This window comes from Diceros bicornis, chromosome 17 (assembly GCF_020826845.1).
Source record: "Diceros bicornis minor isolate mBicDic1 chromosome 17, mDicBic1.mat.cur, whole genome shotgun sequence".
Lineage (NCBI taxonomy): Eukaryota > Metazoa > Chordata > Mammalia > Perissodactyla > Rhinocerotidae > Diceros > Diceros bicornis.
Genome location: NC_080756.1, coordinates 34,108,947 through 34,124,378, shown reverse-complemented (window position 1 = coordinate 34,124,378; position 15,432 = coordinate 34,108,947). Strand labels below are relative to the sequence as shown.

At 42.4% G+C, this 15,432-nt stretch overlaps 1 protein-coding gene across 1 annotated transcript in view; it reads left to right on the top strand.

Annotated features, from left to right (window-relative positions):
- Window positions 1–11,127: 11,127 nt before the first annotated feature.
- Window positions 11,128–15,432, top strand: part of LOC131416219 (fatty acyl-CoA reductase 2-like) — a 358,729-nt gene continuing 354,424 nt past the window's right edge. Inside the window, exon 1 of the mRNA XM_058558582.1 lies at window positions 11,128–11,198. The gene's annotated coding sequence lies outside the window, so the exon portion shown is untranslated. The remainder of the gene's footprint in view (window positions 11,199–15,432) is intronic.

The window sequence follows — 15,432 nt, the reverse complement described above, 5'->3', positions numbered from 1 at the left end:
CAATTAATCAAAACTCAAATGTAAGACCTGAAACCATAAAACTCCTGGAAGAAAACATAGGTGGTAAGCTCCTTGACATCAGTCTCGAAAATGATGTTTTTGGATTTGACACCAAAATCAAAGGCAACAAAATCAAAAATAAACAAGTGGGACTGCATCAAACTAAAAAGCTTCTGCACCGCAAAACCATCAACAGAGTGAAATGGGAACCTATGGAATGGGAGAAAATATTTGCAAATCATATATCTGATAACAGGTTAAAATCCAAAATACACAAGGAACTCATACAATTCAACAGCAAAAAAAAAAAAAATCACTGAATTAAAAAATGGGTCAAGAACCTAAATAGATATTTTTTCAAAAATGACATACAAATGGCTAACAGGTACGTGAAAAGGTGCTCAACATCTCTAATCATCAGGGAAATGCAAATCAACACCACAATGAGATATCACCTAACACCTGTTAGAACGGCTATTATCAAAAAGTCAAAGGATAACAAGTGTTGGTGAGAATGTGTAGAAAAAAGGAACCCTTGTGCACTATTGGTGGGAATGTAAATTGGTACAACCACTATAGAAAACAGTATAGAAGTTCCTTAAGAAGTTAAAAAGAGAACTACCATATGATCCAGCAATCCCACTTTTGGGTATATAGTCTAAGGAAATCAAGTCACTGTCTCGAAGACATATCGCCCGTGTTCATTGCAGCATAATTTACAATAGCCAAGATATGGAAACAACCAATGTGTCAGTTGACAGATGAATGGACAAAGAAGATGTAGTATATGTATAAAATGGAATACTATTCCACCTTAAAAAAGAGGAAATCCTGCCATTTGAGACAACACGGATGAACCCGGAGGGCATTTTGCTAAGTGAAATAAGCCAGACACAGAAAGACAAGTACTGTATGGTATCACATTTATGTAGAATCTTAACAAAGGTTGAACTTATAGAAACAGATTAGAGAATGGTGGCTGCCAGGGGCTAGGGGGTGGAGGAAACAAGGAAAGGCTGGTAAAAGGGTATGAACTTTCAGTTATAAGATGAATAAGGTCTAAGGATGTAATGTATAACATGATGACTATGGTTTATAATACTGTGTTGTATAATTGAAATTTGCTAAGAGAGTAGAACTTCAATGTTCTCACCAAAAAAAAAAAAAAGGTAAATATGTGAGGTGATGGATGTGTTAATTAACTTGACGGTGGGAATCCTTTCACAATGTATAAATATATTAAATCATCACATTGTACACTTTAAATATATTACAATTTTATTTGTCAATTATATCTCGATAAAGCTAGAACAAAAAGAAATATCACACTTGCTTCTTACAATTATCCTTTTAGGTAAATATTGCTATGGACTTTCTCCAGGCAGAGAAACTGAAATTTAAAGAATGTTAAACCATTTGCCTGAGATCAGTAACTAGTGGTAGAGTGGAGATTAGAACCAGGCTCTAATTTCAAAGTTCATGCTCTATGTCATTACAGGATTTGTAAATATCTCCGTTATGGTCCATATCACAACATATTATAACAACTTATACATGTGTTTTTGTTTTAAAGTTGAAAGACACGATAATGAACAAAAAAACAATGTATGATTTCCTCTAGTCCTAAGCTTTACTTGGCCCTTACCCTGCCCAGCACTAGTTCAATCTGATGCCTAAAATTCTCTTCTATCCTGCCTGTCTCCCCCTAATTTACCTTTTTTCAGTGGGGAGGAGTAGAGTACACATATACTCACAAATCTATCTTGTAGCCAGAGACAGAAATGATGGAACAGAAAGACCTGGTGGTTCTGACTCACCACCGTAAACTCCAGGAGCTCAGTGAGCTAAAGTACCAAATTATCTGTCTCTCTGTCCATGTGACACATTTACCTCGGAATTGCTAAGGATGGGGCTCTAACCAGTTCTATACTTGGACCTGTGAATCCAAGTGATAGCTATGAACTTTATTCGACTTTCTCTCTCACTATCTCCTCAGACTCCTCAAGGATGTCATCATAAAATGCCTAGACACCAAAAGTCGTTACTTAGTCAACGCATGAAAGGTCACATGGAAATTTGGAAATTCCCTAATATGTCTTTAAAGAAAAACATGTGATTTGTTAAATTAACAAATTTTACTTTTTGAGCAGTTTTAGGTTTATAGAAAAAATTGAGCAAAAAATACAGAGTTCCCATATACTCCTCACCTCTCTCCAACTTTCTCTATTTTCAGTATCCTGTATTAATGTGGTACATTTGTTACACTTGATAAGCCAATATTAATACATTATTATTAACTAAAGTCCATCGTTTACATTAGGTTTTACTCTTAGTGTTGTATATTCTGTGGGTTTTAACAAATGTATAATGGCATGTAGCCACCATTGCAGTATCCCAGAGAATAAGAGTTTTACAGCCCTGAGTATCCTCTGTGCTTTGCTGATTCATCCCTGCCTCCCTACTAACCTCTGGCAACCACTAAACTTTTTACTGTCTCCATAATTTTGCCTTTTCCAGAATGTCATATAGTTGGAATCACATAACATATAGTGAAGGAGAGGAAGGCTATCCTCTACCCACTCTGGGTCCTTTCTAGTTGGGCCAAAAATTAAATTGACATGACAGAAAATAGCAGGAGAAAATCAAACAAAGCTTTATAACATGTATACATGAGAGAGACCTAGAAAAACTGGGTAACTCAACAAAATGGCGGAGGTTCTCCTCTTAAATACCCTCTTCAGCTAAAGACAAAAGAGTATGTTGGGGGTGGGGAGAGTCAGTTCCGGGAGATTACCAGAAAAGCACAGTAAACAAGAGTAAGGTTACTATGCAGCCTCGCCTTCCACATTGATAAGTTTCTAGAGATGAGGTCATCCCCCCATCTTCCTGTTACAGAGAGGGAGATATCTTTACAAATGTAGATTTCCTTTACGAATGTAAATGTTTGGTAAACATAACTTTGATAAGAATGGGCTTAGCAAGGACCATCCCAGTCTATGGAGGCAGTTGGGGGTGGGGGGAGGGGGCATCAATGTGTCTTGCAGAAAATAATCAAAGTAAAGAGACATGTTTTGAGGTGGACAACTCTGATCCCTCACAATAGCCTTTTCTAATTGGCTTCTTTCACTTAGCAATATGCAACTAAGTTTCCTCCATATCTTTTTTTGGCCTGATAGCTCATTTCTTTTTAGTGCTGAATAATATTCTGTTGTATGAATGTACAACAGTTTGTTTATCTACTCACCTATTGAAAGACATCTTGATTGTTTCCAACTTTGGCAATTATGAATGAAGCTTCTATAAACATCCATGTGCAGATTTTTGTGTGCATGTAGGCTTTCAGCTTATTTGGGTAAGTACCAGGGAGGGTGATTGCTGGATTGTATGGCAAGAGTATGTTTAGTTTTGTAAGAAACTGCCAAAATGTTTTCCAAAGTGACTGTACCATTTTTGCATTCCTACCAGCAATGAATAAGAGTTCCTGTTGCTCCACATCCTCACCAGCATTTGGTGTTGTCAATGTTTGGGATTTTGGCCTTTCTAATAGGTGTGGACTAGTGTCTTGTTGTTTTACTTTGCATTTCCCTGATGACATGTGATGCCGGTCTTCTTTTCATATGCTATTTGCCATCTGTATTTCTTCTCTGGTGAGATTCAAGTCTTTGGCCCATTTTTTAATTGGGCAGTTTTTTTCTCATGGTTGAGTTTTAAGAGTTCTTTGCATATTTTTCATAACTGTCTGTTATCAGATAAGTCTTTTGCAAAAATGTTTTCCCAGTCTGTGGCTTATCTTTTCATTCTCTTAACAGTATATTTTGCAGAGCAGTTTTTCATTTTAATGAAGTCCAACTTAGCAATTTCTTTCTAAAAAGTCATGGCCAAAGCAAAAGTCATCTAGACTTTCTTCTGTATTATCTTCTAGGAATTTTATAGTTTTGCGGTTAACATTTTAGTTTTTAAAGTACTGTTTCGTACTGTGTTTGTCCTAACATCTGAAAATTCCCAGCAAAAAGTGTGTTCTGGCCTTGCTTTTCTGGTTAATTATTTTCTACTTTCTTTTGTGGATTTAGACTGTTCCAGTCTATAAGTCTGTAATAAAATGAGTATTTTTTCCTTGAAATAATTTTCTATTTCCTTTCTGTTAATTCCATGAGTTAAAAATAGACTGCAGAGAAATTGCAGAATTAGAGAGAACTATCTTCATAATAATAATAATGAAGTGCTTCCAGGTGAAACTTGACTACAGTTTTAGTCATCTTTAGCACAACTAAAGGATTGACTCTACTAAGGAAACTGTAATGGTCCAGGTCCCATTTTCAAGGCTAGGACAGACCAGATTGGTGAAGGGGGACATGAGAGTAGAGAAAGTGGAGGGGGACACAGCAAGAGAAGGCTTCTGAGTTCAGGAGTTTGGCAGGCTAGGGCCCAGGGCAGTCTTAAAAGAGTGTTAAGTTAGAGCTTTGTGGAAATATGGGTGATTATTTTCTTTTGATGTTATTTTAAACTCTCAATAATATTTTTTATATTTGAAACATTTGGAAATAACTCCATTTTTAAATGCAGAAAAATAAATAAAATTACAAAATGGAAATACATAAAAAGATTGAAAAATAAACATATTAAATATGGAAAAATTAAATTGAATAAAATGAACTACCTCACATCTGTACTTCTCTCCATTGTCATCAGACAGACAAGTAAAGAGACTGTGGGATCTGATGAAGCCAGTCAGATTTTATTAAACATCTCTGGGCAGTGAAGCCTTTCAAATGTTGATAGAACCTGCAGTGACTGATGATATCAAATATTTCTTATCATCCTGCAGTGAACATGCTGCAGGAATATTGATGCCATTCTTTGCAGATTTTTCTGTATCTCACTTAACACAAGGCCACACTAACTATACAACCTTGCATCTTGGAGACTAGGATGCATGTCAATAAGGTCAGGATTTTTCTTTTGCAAAAAACAACTAAATTCTCTTTACTTTTTTTCATTCCAATGGAGTTTTTTCCTGCATCCTTGCTGGAATAAAAATGATTTTTATGGTTCTAGGTTGGCAGAAGTGGTTAGATTGTCTGGAAATGTCATTGATATTCCTCACCATGTCACCGATTTTTCATTCTTCTCTCCATTGTGTGATGGTCACAACGAACATTTACAGAGTACTCTTTCCCACCAGGCACTGTGCTATGCAATTTGCATTGATTATCTTGTTTAATTTTTACAGTAAATGATAAGAGATCTTTATTTTCATCTCCATTTTACACATGAAGAAAATGAGACTTGGAGATTAAGAACTTGCTCTGGGTCACATAGGGGTGGACCAGAATTCAAACCCAGGCCATCTGGCTCCAGAGCCCATGGCCTACACTGCCTCACTGCAATGTTTTCTCATGAATGTCGTGAAACTGAAACTCAGTGATTAACCCGATATCTCCAGATTACCCCAGATCTACAACTGGTTTCTTGCTTTCAGGCTTCCTCCTCTCGAATTTATCCCATACACAGCTACACAGTGGCTTAACAAAAATGAAAACTACTCCTGTTATTTCCTGCCTCAAACCCTTCAAAGCTTCCACATCCCTTGTAGAATAAGATCTAAGTCCCTTAGCACAGCAGCTCTTGGCTGCTGTGCGAGCAGGTCTCTGCTTCATATCCGTCCAGACCTCCTTCCCACATTTACACTCCAGCAACAGGGAATGGTTTGTGGTTCCTCATACACACTCCATGGTCTCTTACCCAGTTTCTGAAACACACGAGCAAGTTTTTTCTGCTTGAGCAATTCTTCCTCCATGCTACGCCAAAGCCTCGTTTCATCAGGGAAACACCTCCTATTCATCACCAAGAATCCTTCCCATACTAAACATCTCTCTGAACCCCGCACACTTCACTGGGTGATGTGCCCTCCTCTGCACTAGCAGAATGTCCTCTAGAATTTTATTTATGATACTGTATTATAGTCAATATAAGGGTCAGCCACTCCCACTAGACTACAGGTTCTTTGAAGGCAGGGTAGGCCTCATTCACTTTTTTTTTTTTTTTTTTTTTGTGAGGAGGACCAGCCCTGAGCTAACATCCAATGCCAATCCTCCCCTTTTTTGCTGAGGAAGACTGGCCCTGGGCTAACATCCGTGCCCATCTTCCTCTACTTTATATGGGACGCCGCCACAGCATGGCCTGACAAGCGGTGCGTTGGTGCGCGCCCGGGATCCGAACCGGCGAACCCCGGGCCGCCGCGGTGGAGCGCGCACTTAACCGCTTGCGCCACCTGGCAGGCCCCCTCTCATTCACTTTTAATCAGGTATAAACATCATATAATGAAGGAAGGAGACCAATGCTGGGAGGCGGAAGAGTGATCCAGTGCTCAGCCCTGGCCTTGAACAGTTCTCCATTGCCATCTGAGTCATTACTATTAAGAAAACTCAGGAGTGGAAAGAGGGAAGCCCTGTAGCTCTACCTCTCCCCTGAGCCTCGTCTGAGGCCTGCAACTCCTGGGAGCTCACCAACCCTCTTTTCCTGAGCAGTTTGCTGTAGATGGGACAGATCTTAAAAAGAGTGGCATGAAGAATGTTAAAGCTGGGTGCTCTGCTCTGGAAATAGGACCAGGGGCTGGGAAACACGCGGATCCAGGTACTAACTCTGTGTTAATGAATGAAACTCCTCAAATGCCTCGTGGCTTCTTTAGAAATATTCTAACTGAAAATGACACCAACTAATTGCCCCCAGGAACTCAAAGGTGGGTTAGGGAGCATTTAACTGTTTAAGAGATGCAATCACCAACCACCCTGAACCAGACCGGGCCCCACCACAAGAGCAAAGCCCATGACCTTTGGCTCATTTTTCATGCTAAGTTCTCCTCTCTGGGAGGAGCTTAGGCCTCCTTACAGTAACCTGCAGTGTATGTGGAAGCGTGTTTTCCAACTAAGCCTGCACAAGTGAATACTCACCTCTCCCTTTTGAATATTCATTCCCATCTGAAATAAAAGGTCCCTGCTTCCCTTTTCGGGGACACTATGACTTTGGAAATGATTCTGTGTGGCCTCCTATTTGGCGCAAATAAGCTCTCCTTTGCGTGACAACTACCTCTGGTGGAGAGTCTGATTTAACTCACCAGGAGGCGAACCCACTTCAGTTTCGCTAACAAAAATACCCAAGTTTTATTTCATATCATGACCTTGCACAAAACTGCCAACCCATAAACCTTAATACGACAGGCTTCCTGTTTCAATCCAAAGCAGTCTGGTAAACAAGAAAACAGCCACTTTTTGTAAGATACAGTTATTTTTCTCCCTCCAATTCTTTTTACAATGAAGTCTAATCTAAAGCCACTCTCTCCTTTTTTGCAAAGCTAACACTGCTCCTTTTTTCTTGGTCTTAACAAGTCACTTGCTTCAGTGTGTCAGTTTTCCCAGAGAGAAGGCTGCCCATCACAGAATGTCTTGGTAACTTAAAAATAAAGCCTAAGAAAGCAATTTTAAAAGGTAAAACCTTGCTAATCTAAGTTCTTCATAGATGGTGATGCCAAATCATGCTATTGACATTAATCTAGCTGACTTCAATTTCAACTCATTCATTCAACAAGCAAGTATTGAACCTCTATGTTTATAATGTTACTTTAAAATAGCTTGAAAGGCTTGCTGCCAAGGAACTTGCTAAATAATCCCCTAAACTTGTTGACATGAATAACTCCTGATTTATGTTGAATAAAGAGAATTCTTAGAACTGAAGTGTTTACTCTTCTTCCTTTTTATTAGTGAGGAAAAAAAATTCAACCCTCTAGAGAGGGAAAAAAAATCAAGAACATAAAATAATAGAGCCTAAAAGGGAAACAAAGACCATACTGACTCAGCCCTCCTCAAGATATTGACATCTGGAACCCAGGTCTCCCCTGATCTCAGACCAAAGATCTCATCTCAAGAGAGGGCCAGGCTATTTATTAAGCATTTTCATGATTTTGTTACAGTGAAATCCCAAATGTGAAATGTAGTCATATTCAAACGTCAGTGGAAGAAGGTACTTCAGAGCTTGATTTTTATATAAATTGATTTTTTAAATTAATCACTCTGTTAAATTACCCATCTCTCTCATCTCTTGTTTGTGGAATAAGAAAAGTTGATATGTCATTTTCTAAGGGAGCAACTATGTCAAAACCATGGAGGTAGAAATGCAGTTTTGCTCACATTTACACAAAGTAACACACACATACACACACTATTTCAGCTTAAGGTACTATTGCCATTCTCTATTGTCATCAATTTTGAAATTTTTCCTAAATGTAATTTACTCCAGTTAATTTCTTCAGTCATTTCAGCTGTAAGTGAGGATAATAGCAGTGCCTACTTTCTAGGGTTGTTGTGTGACTTAAATGAGCAAATATCTGGAAAGCACTTATAACGATGTAGCACGTAGTAGGTGTTATTTAAGGGTTAGCTATTATTACTCATCCAAAAGCTATGATATTTTTAGAAGTTAGACATTTCCTCTAATTTATGTCCCCAGTTCAGATGATATGAAAGCAGGAGCTGTAGGAAACCAAACCAACCTTGCCAATGACAAATAGAAGTACAAGTAGTATAAAAAATGCTCCTCTGTACAAAAAGATGATTATGCAAGGAGGTTAGAATTGCCTAGGATAAATTTTAAATGTGTGTGAAGGGCAGTCTTCATTATGCTTGGAAGTGGCAAAAATCTATTTGTGTTGCTTTGAAAATGAAGATGTGTCCTATGAAGATGGTATTCTAAAACCATAAGTGATCTCGATTCAATTAGGCCAATTGGAGGCCTACCGAAGAACTGGAGGATGGAGAATAGACAAAGAGCTGATGACATACAGAACAAGGAAAAGGGAGAGGAAATGGAAATAATTAGCTGTGCAGAGATGTACAGAGGGGACGCCATAGGAGAGGAATAGAAAATTACCAAAAAGGAGAAAAAAGAGGTAAAAGACAGAGAACTGAGGGAGGGAGGAAGGGCAGTACCTGTGAACAGCAGGTGGAATAAAGACAGAGAGTGTAAGATGGAGAACTGCACTCACACAGGCTCCTACCTTAGAGAGCAGGTCCTATGTTAGAAGCAAAAGAGAGGGGAGAGCAGTAGAGATTGTTTAAATCATAATATCTGAGCAGTCCCGCCCCCTCCAGTGGGGTCACTGAGTGCTTTTCAACATGGTGGAAATTGCTTGAACTATACAAAATTTTAACATGTTAGATTCTCTATTGTACCTCTTTTATACCACAATACCTACGCATAAAAGTAAAATGTAATTGTGCCTCAAAATCGCTTTTGCATCTTATTTCATGGAAGCTGGCAGAAACAGAATCCAGCAGTGTGCCCAGGACAGAAAAGGGCTGTGGTGCAAGCAAACATCTCAGGAGGAGCAGCTCAGTTAAGAATCAGGAGCCAGCAGTCCTGGCGATGGCGGGAGGGCGGAGCCAGTACTCTGACAGCAACACTAAACTAAGGGAAGAAGAGATATTGAGACGGGCATATAGCAAAGAGTCACAGAATTTATCTCAGGGTGGTAGGATCACTCTTCGTTTTTCCTTGTTAAAACGTTTGTATTTTCTAAATTTTTAAGTGAGCATGTTTGACTTTTATAAGTAAAAAAAAGTTTTCCTAAAGAAATGAAAAACAATAACCAAACTGAAAGCTGCTGAGAATGTTGTATTTCAAGTACTGTCATACACACTTTGGGGACATGTTCAGATTTATTCTTGAGTGGGGGGAGGGGTAACAAAGCATATTTTTTTTGGTCCTAACATTTTGTCTCTCTCTTGCTTACAGGCAGTCACCAGAGGAAATCAGCCAGAATGTCTTTAGGCTGCACTTTGCTTAACACATTTAATTGAAGAGTTCTGTAGAAGAGAATTCAAGATGGGTGTGAATTTTTTTAACGCAAGAAATCACTCATTTCATTAATTCCAACCTTCATGAATTAAATTTTATTTATTTGTATGTCGTTGTTGTAATTAGGAGAATGAAGACAGCTTATAAGGCAATGTACCTTTTCGGCTTTTCGTAGCACAGCATGTTCATGTGGGAATTTACCTTCCACCTCGTCCAAAGCATTAGGTTGGGCGTTGGCCGGTTTTCAGCGCTTCCTCCCTGAGGAGCCTGACGGCTCCACTCACGCGCCTGTTTGTCCCTCTGTAAGTCCTCCCTGCCGACGGATCCAGACTTTTTCCGTTTAAAATTTAACAGTGACCAAACCAAATCCCAAAACAAGCTATCAGGCTAAGATACAAAGTCCTTTTTTTTTTAATCTGGAGAAGCGCTGCTGAGCAAAGCTGGCCGGCTGCTGCTCCTGCAACCCGCATCTGTGATCCTTTCTGGTCTCCTATCCACCCACGCCCACCCGCGCCCTACGCAGAGCCGGAATTAAGCCCCCCAAACCCTGGGTGTGAGTAAAGCGTGCCTCTAGCGCCTCCTGGATTCTGTCAAGGACGCTGCCCTGGTCGATGACGGCAGGGCGCCTCCGCGGAGTCTGGAGCAGACACCAGAGCATCCCTCCCACGGGGTGTGCGGTGCGGACGAGCCGAGTAACGCGGATTTTTGGCTGCCTTTTCAGCTAGGGTGGGTGGGGAAATGCGTGTCCTCCAAGAGTTCAGACCAGAACCTATGACTCCCTCTCTCTCTTTTCCTCTCTCTGTCTCTCTCCCTCCTTCCTTTCCTTCCTCCCTCCGACCCTTTCTTTCTTTCTCAAGGTGCAGGAGCTCTCCTTCTTTTCCAGACCGGAGAGGGGAGCCTTTCCAGCTCCCTTTCCCCTCACCCACCTATTAAAAAATGGGGGGAAAAAACAAACACAAAAAAAGCCGGGAGTAATAGCAAGTGGATGGGCTCGGCGCTCAGTGAATGGAAGCTGCGGGGCGGGCCTGCGCGCACGGCGCCCTGCCCGCGATGCTCTCGCCCGGGGCCTGGAGGGCCCCCTCCAGCCCCTCGCCATCCTCCCGCTGCGGGCAGAGGCTGCCGCCGGCTCCGCGCTCCACGCCGGGGCACCGGCGGCCACCGGGAAGGTCGGAGGGAGGGTGGTTTCCTCCCGCCCCACACCCAGTCTCCGAGCCGGATGTACAGAGTGTCACGTTTGGGAGCCGAAAGACGAGAGCCGTTTTCCTGTGGCTTGAGCGCTTCCCGCAGCCTCGGGCAGGGGCCGGCGCTGAGGACCACTAGTTGAACTCCACCCCGTGCCGGAGGAGCAGGTATTCCAGGGTCCGCAGCCCGGCCGCTCGCAGAGCCCACGCCTCCGGAGGCAACGACCGGGTTGGGGGTGGCCCGGGAGGGAGGGCTCGGCTGGGTTGGCGAGGCCTGGGCGGATCCCTGCGGGGCCTCGAGGAGGGGTGGGCGCGGGGCCGGAGGGAGGTGGGAAGCGTTTCCGAGGCTCTGCGCCCTGGAGCTGCCTCCAGCCGCACCCGGTGGTCAGCGGGCGGGCTGGGCGCATCGGGCGCCGGCCCTGCGCGCCAAGGTGGGGCGCGCGGGGGGTGGGAATGGCGGCGGGCCGGGAAGGGCCGGGCAGGGTTAACGGGGGGAGCCGCGCCGTGGCGGCCGGGAACCGAGGCTCCTGGCCGGTCTCGCCCAGGCCTCCTTGACCCCTGGGGCCATTACCCTGGAGAGAGCGCGCGGACTCCCGGGACCGTGCGGAGCGGCGCCCGCCCAGGCTGCCCTCCCTGCGCCGGGGAGGGCTCCGGAGCGCGTCCTCGTGCGCCCCGAGCCCCGCCACGGGCTGCGCACGTCCCGACCCTCCCACTAGGCCCTCGTCCGGGTACCCAGCCGGAGGCTGAAATGGGCTGGGACGGCCAGGGCGGGGTCTGCCCCCGATGGAAGTTTTCGACCTCTTTCTGTAGCCTGGGCGTCGTGGAGAGAGCAGGGGAGCAGGTACCAGAAGACACTAAGTGGAGTAGACGGCTTGCGGGAAGGCTGCGCCCCTGGCAAGGAAGATTACTCGCGGGGCAATTCCATTCATTTAAAAGAAGTAATGACCAACTTAATCCTAGACACCACAGGAAAGGGTCCCACCTGCCGGCCTCCTATTCTTTCACCTTTCGGGATGGATAGAATTATGAACACTTATTCTTCCATGGATGAGTCACCTGGTGTGAGCAACCAAAGTTCTCATTGAATCTGCAAGAGCTTTGCCGGCTGGTTGAATGGTGTAGAGCCCCCCACTGTGCCATGAGCACGGACACAGTGGGGACAGCAGAGTGAACAGGAAACTCAAGTGAACTGTGCTTTTCTACTTGATCTAAGCTGCTCAAGAGAAGTTTGACGCTCTGTGCAAAGGAAAATTTGAGAATTACGCTGTGGTTTCAGTCACCCATCTCTCTCTATCCCCGTTTATACGAGTTGGAGACTTGGCTGAGGAGCATATTTAGTCTCAAAGGGCAAAGGGACTAAATAAAATTTTAAGGCAGCCACTCAAACTGCCGGAGCAGGCTTTTCAGTGAAATCCACATGTAGGGATATTTGCATGTGAGACTTCTAGGAGATGGCCATAGGGTTTCACCAGCCAGACTCAAGTGTGGTAACATTTCGTCTCTAGTATTTCTCAGGATGAGGTCTTTAGAGTACTCTCCTATTTCTGAGGGCATCTTCTGCCCTTGCTTTATTAACACATGCTTACCTTACTCCAATTTCTAATGTTGGGTTATAATTATCTATAAAATAGATATAAATCTCCATGAGTTGGTAAATCTCACAGCGATATGTTTCTCTGTTATTTAAAGGAGGGAATGTGACATCTAATTACAGAAGAAGAGGGAGAAGCTTCCTTTAGGGGGTTGAAGTAAATAAAATAGCTCATATTTGAGTATCACTTTGGGGTTTATAAAGAATATGATCATCGTGAACATCTCACTATTTGCTTTCCTATCTTCTGAAGGTGCATTCTCGAGTGTATTTCTTTCTGGCAACATCTAGGCAGCCTTAAGAATTCTTTGTTTTTGTATTAATTCTCATGCACTCATGAAAACTCACTCATTCACCAACACAGTCTCTTGAAGGGTCGTGCACAGTGATCACCAGAAGGCTGGTCCCTTCCCATCTATTCTGACATTGTGGGCTCTGTCAGAACATTGATTACTCTTGAAGAGGCATTGTTAATGCTTTATTTTGTTAACAGACCTCTTTAAGAATTTTGTAATAGCTACGGAAAATGAAAAACAAACATATGCACATTAACACAGAATTCTCCCTGCAATTTCAGGAGTTCACAGCCTCCTTGATACCCAACCACCTAAATGTTAGATGTCCAGAAACCCTGGGCAGGCCCGGCTTCATGGAAATGCAAACTGTGAGTGCACATGGCCCTGTACTTAGAAGGGCCCCACATTTGGCTTAATGTTCTGCTACTGCCATCAACTGTATTAATAATTTTCAAGCAAGGAGCTCCAAGTTTTCATTTTACACCAGACCTGCAAATTCAGTAGCCAGTCCTGACTTCAGGTTAAGAACCCTGTTCTAGAACTTACTGAATAAGAGCCATGTCAGACAGCAATCCTACATTTCAGGTGAATTCTTCAACACACACCGGGAACTTAGCTGCTGCATACTTATGTCATTAAGCCCCTCTATTCCCAGTTTCCTCCTTGAGAAAATGAAGACAACAGACAGGATCTTCTACTCTATTCATTGTAAAGGTTGTTGTGTAGCCACACTAGATAAAAAGAAATAATAATTGTAAAAATGTCTCCTTACCTTGAACAGTTCTATGCTAACAAGACGCTATGGTTACAGGCTTAACTTTTCTACTCCATTTTTCAGAAGTAGCTTGAGGAAGGTTGGTTAAGTACATTAAAAGTCTTGAAGAACCTTTATAACCCTTATATTTTGGTGGGAAAATAATAAAACAGAAAGTAGTTAAGGTATTCAATATTTTAAATATTTCTTAAAAATCATTATTTGGACAAGATTGGAAATGGCAGCCAAAAGTACAGAATAATTTCTTGGATTCCAAAGACAGTACCTGAATAATAGCGATATTTGGGTCTAAGTCACCCAAAAATTGAATGAGTCAATGATTAACAGTTTTTAAGGAGGTATTCCTCTTTCCTTCATTTAAATTTTTAAAATCCATAGTTTCAAGATCTTGAGAAAGTCACTCTTTTAAATATTCTAGGAGATATTTAGCAATATAAAGTCATTTAATCCCTTAGCGAGTTGTCTTCACCTCCTGTAACACGAGGGGAGGAGCTGAGAAACATTGGGTAAGTCCTCTGTCCCCACAGTCCTCCGTTATCTGCTCTACTCTGACCCCAGAACTTACTTTATCCCAGCTTTCATTCTTGGCGTGATGGAACTCACTCAGAAGGTTTGAGGAAGAAAATAGAGTGAAAGGAAATGAGTCAGACTCCCATATCCGAGTCTTATAATGGGGGGTGCTAAAGGGGGGAGATGGAGACTCCTTCTTTCCTGCAAGTCCTCTGTGCATAGGCATGCTGTGTACCCTGGGATCTGAAGTACCAGGTCCTGTACTTGATAGATTTATGTCATAATTGGCAAGACAAAATAGGTAAACATAAAGTGTTAATTAACAATAGCAGATGAGTTGTTACAAGGCAAAATAAGATTAGGCAGCAAATGAATGGCATAAAATATAAGTACAATGAGTTCCCAAGAAGAGAATCAAATAGGCTGAAATGGTTACTGAAACTTAACCGGAGAGCTACATGAGGTGTCCCTTAAAGTTCTGCCTAATAGAGACAAATGAAGGATTTTTCTGGGTGATAAGTGTGCAAAACATGAAAATCTGGATGGAGCTAAAGTTTCACGGAAGGAAAAGGCAGGAGATAAAACTGTAAGAGAACTTTCCACTGGCTAGCTTCATTCATGTAATAAATAATTTTTAAGCCCATTCTATGACCAGACACAGTGCCAACTCTACTGAATTTAGTGTTGAATAAAGCAGATGTGTTTCCTATCCTTTTGGAACTTACATTTAAAAAATACACATATGATAACAAATTGTTGGAAGCAGTATGAAGGAGAACAGGGTGCTATGAAAAACAAAAGCAGGCGCTGACTCAGATTTGGTGCTCTTGGCAGGTCTCTTTGATGAAGAAAGATTTAAATTGATATTTGAAAGAATAGGGGTTAGCTTGACAAAAAAATGGAGGGAAAAGCACCCTGGGCAGAGGAAACAGCAAATGGGAAGGCTAAGGAGAGGTGGAGGATGGACGTGCTCACGGGACAGAGGAAGGCGCGTGTTTGCTGAGGGAGCTGCTGGGAGGCTGGACATGTGTGTGGGGAGGGAGGCAGGAGCCCGATCATGCAGAACTTCACAGATCTTGATAAAGATTCTGAATTTTATTTTAGTGGGAAGCCTTTGCAGACTTTGAACCCCGGGTCCGTCTAATGCTGTTTTAAGGAGACCTTTATGACTACAATAAGGAGAAAGGACTGGAGGGATAAAGGATTGGAAGTAGCAAGACCAATTAGGAC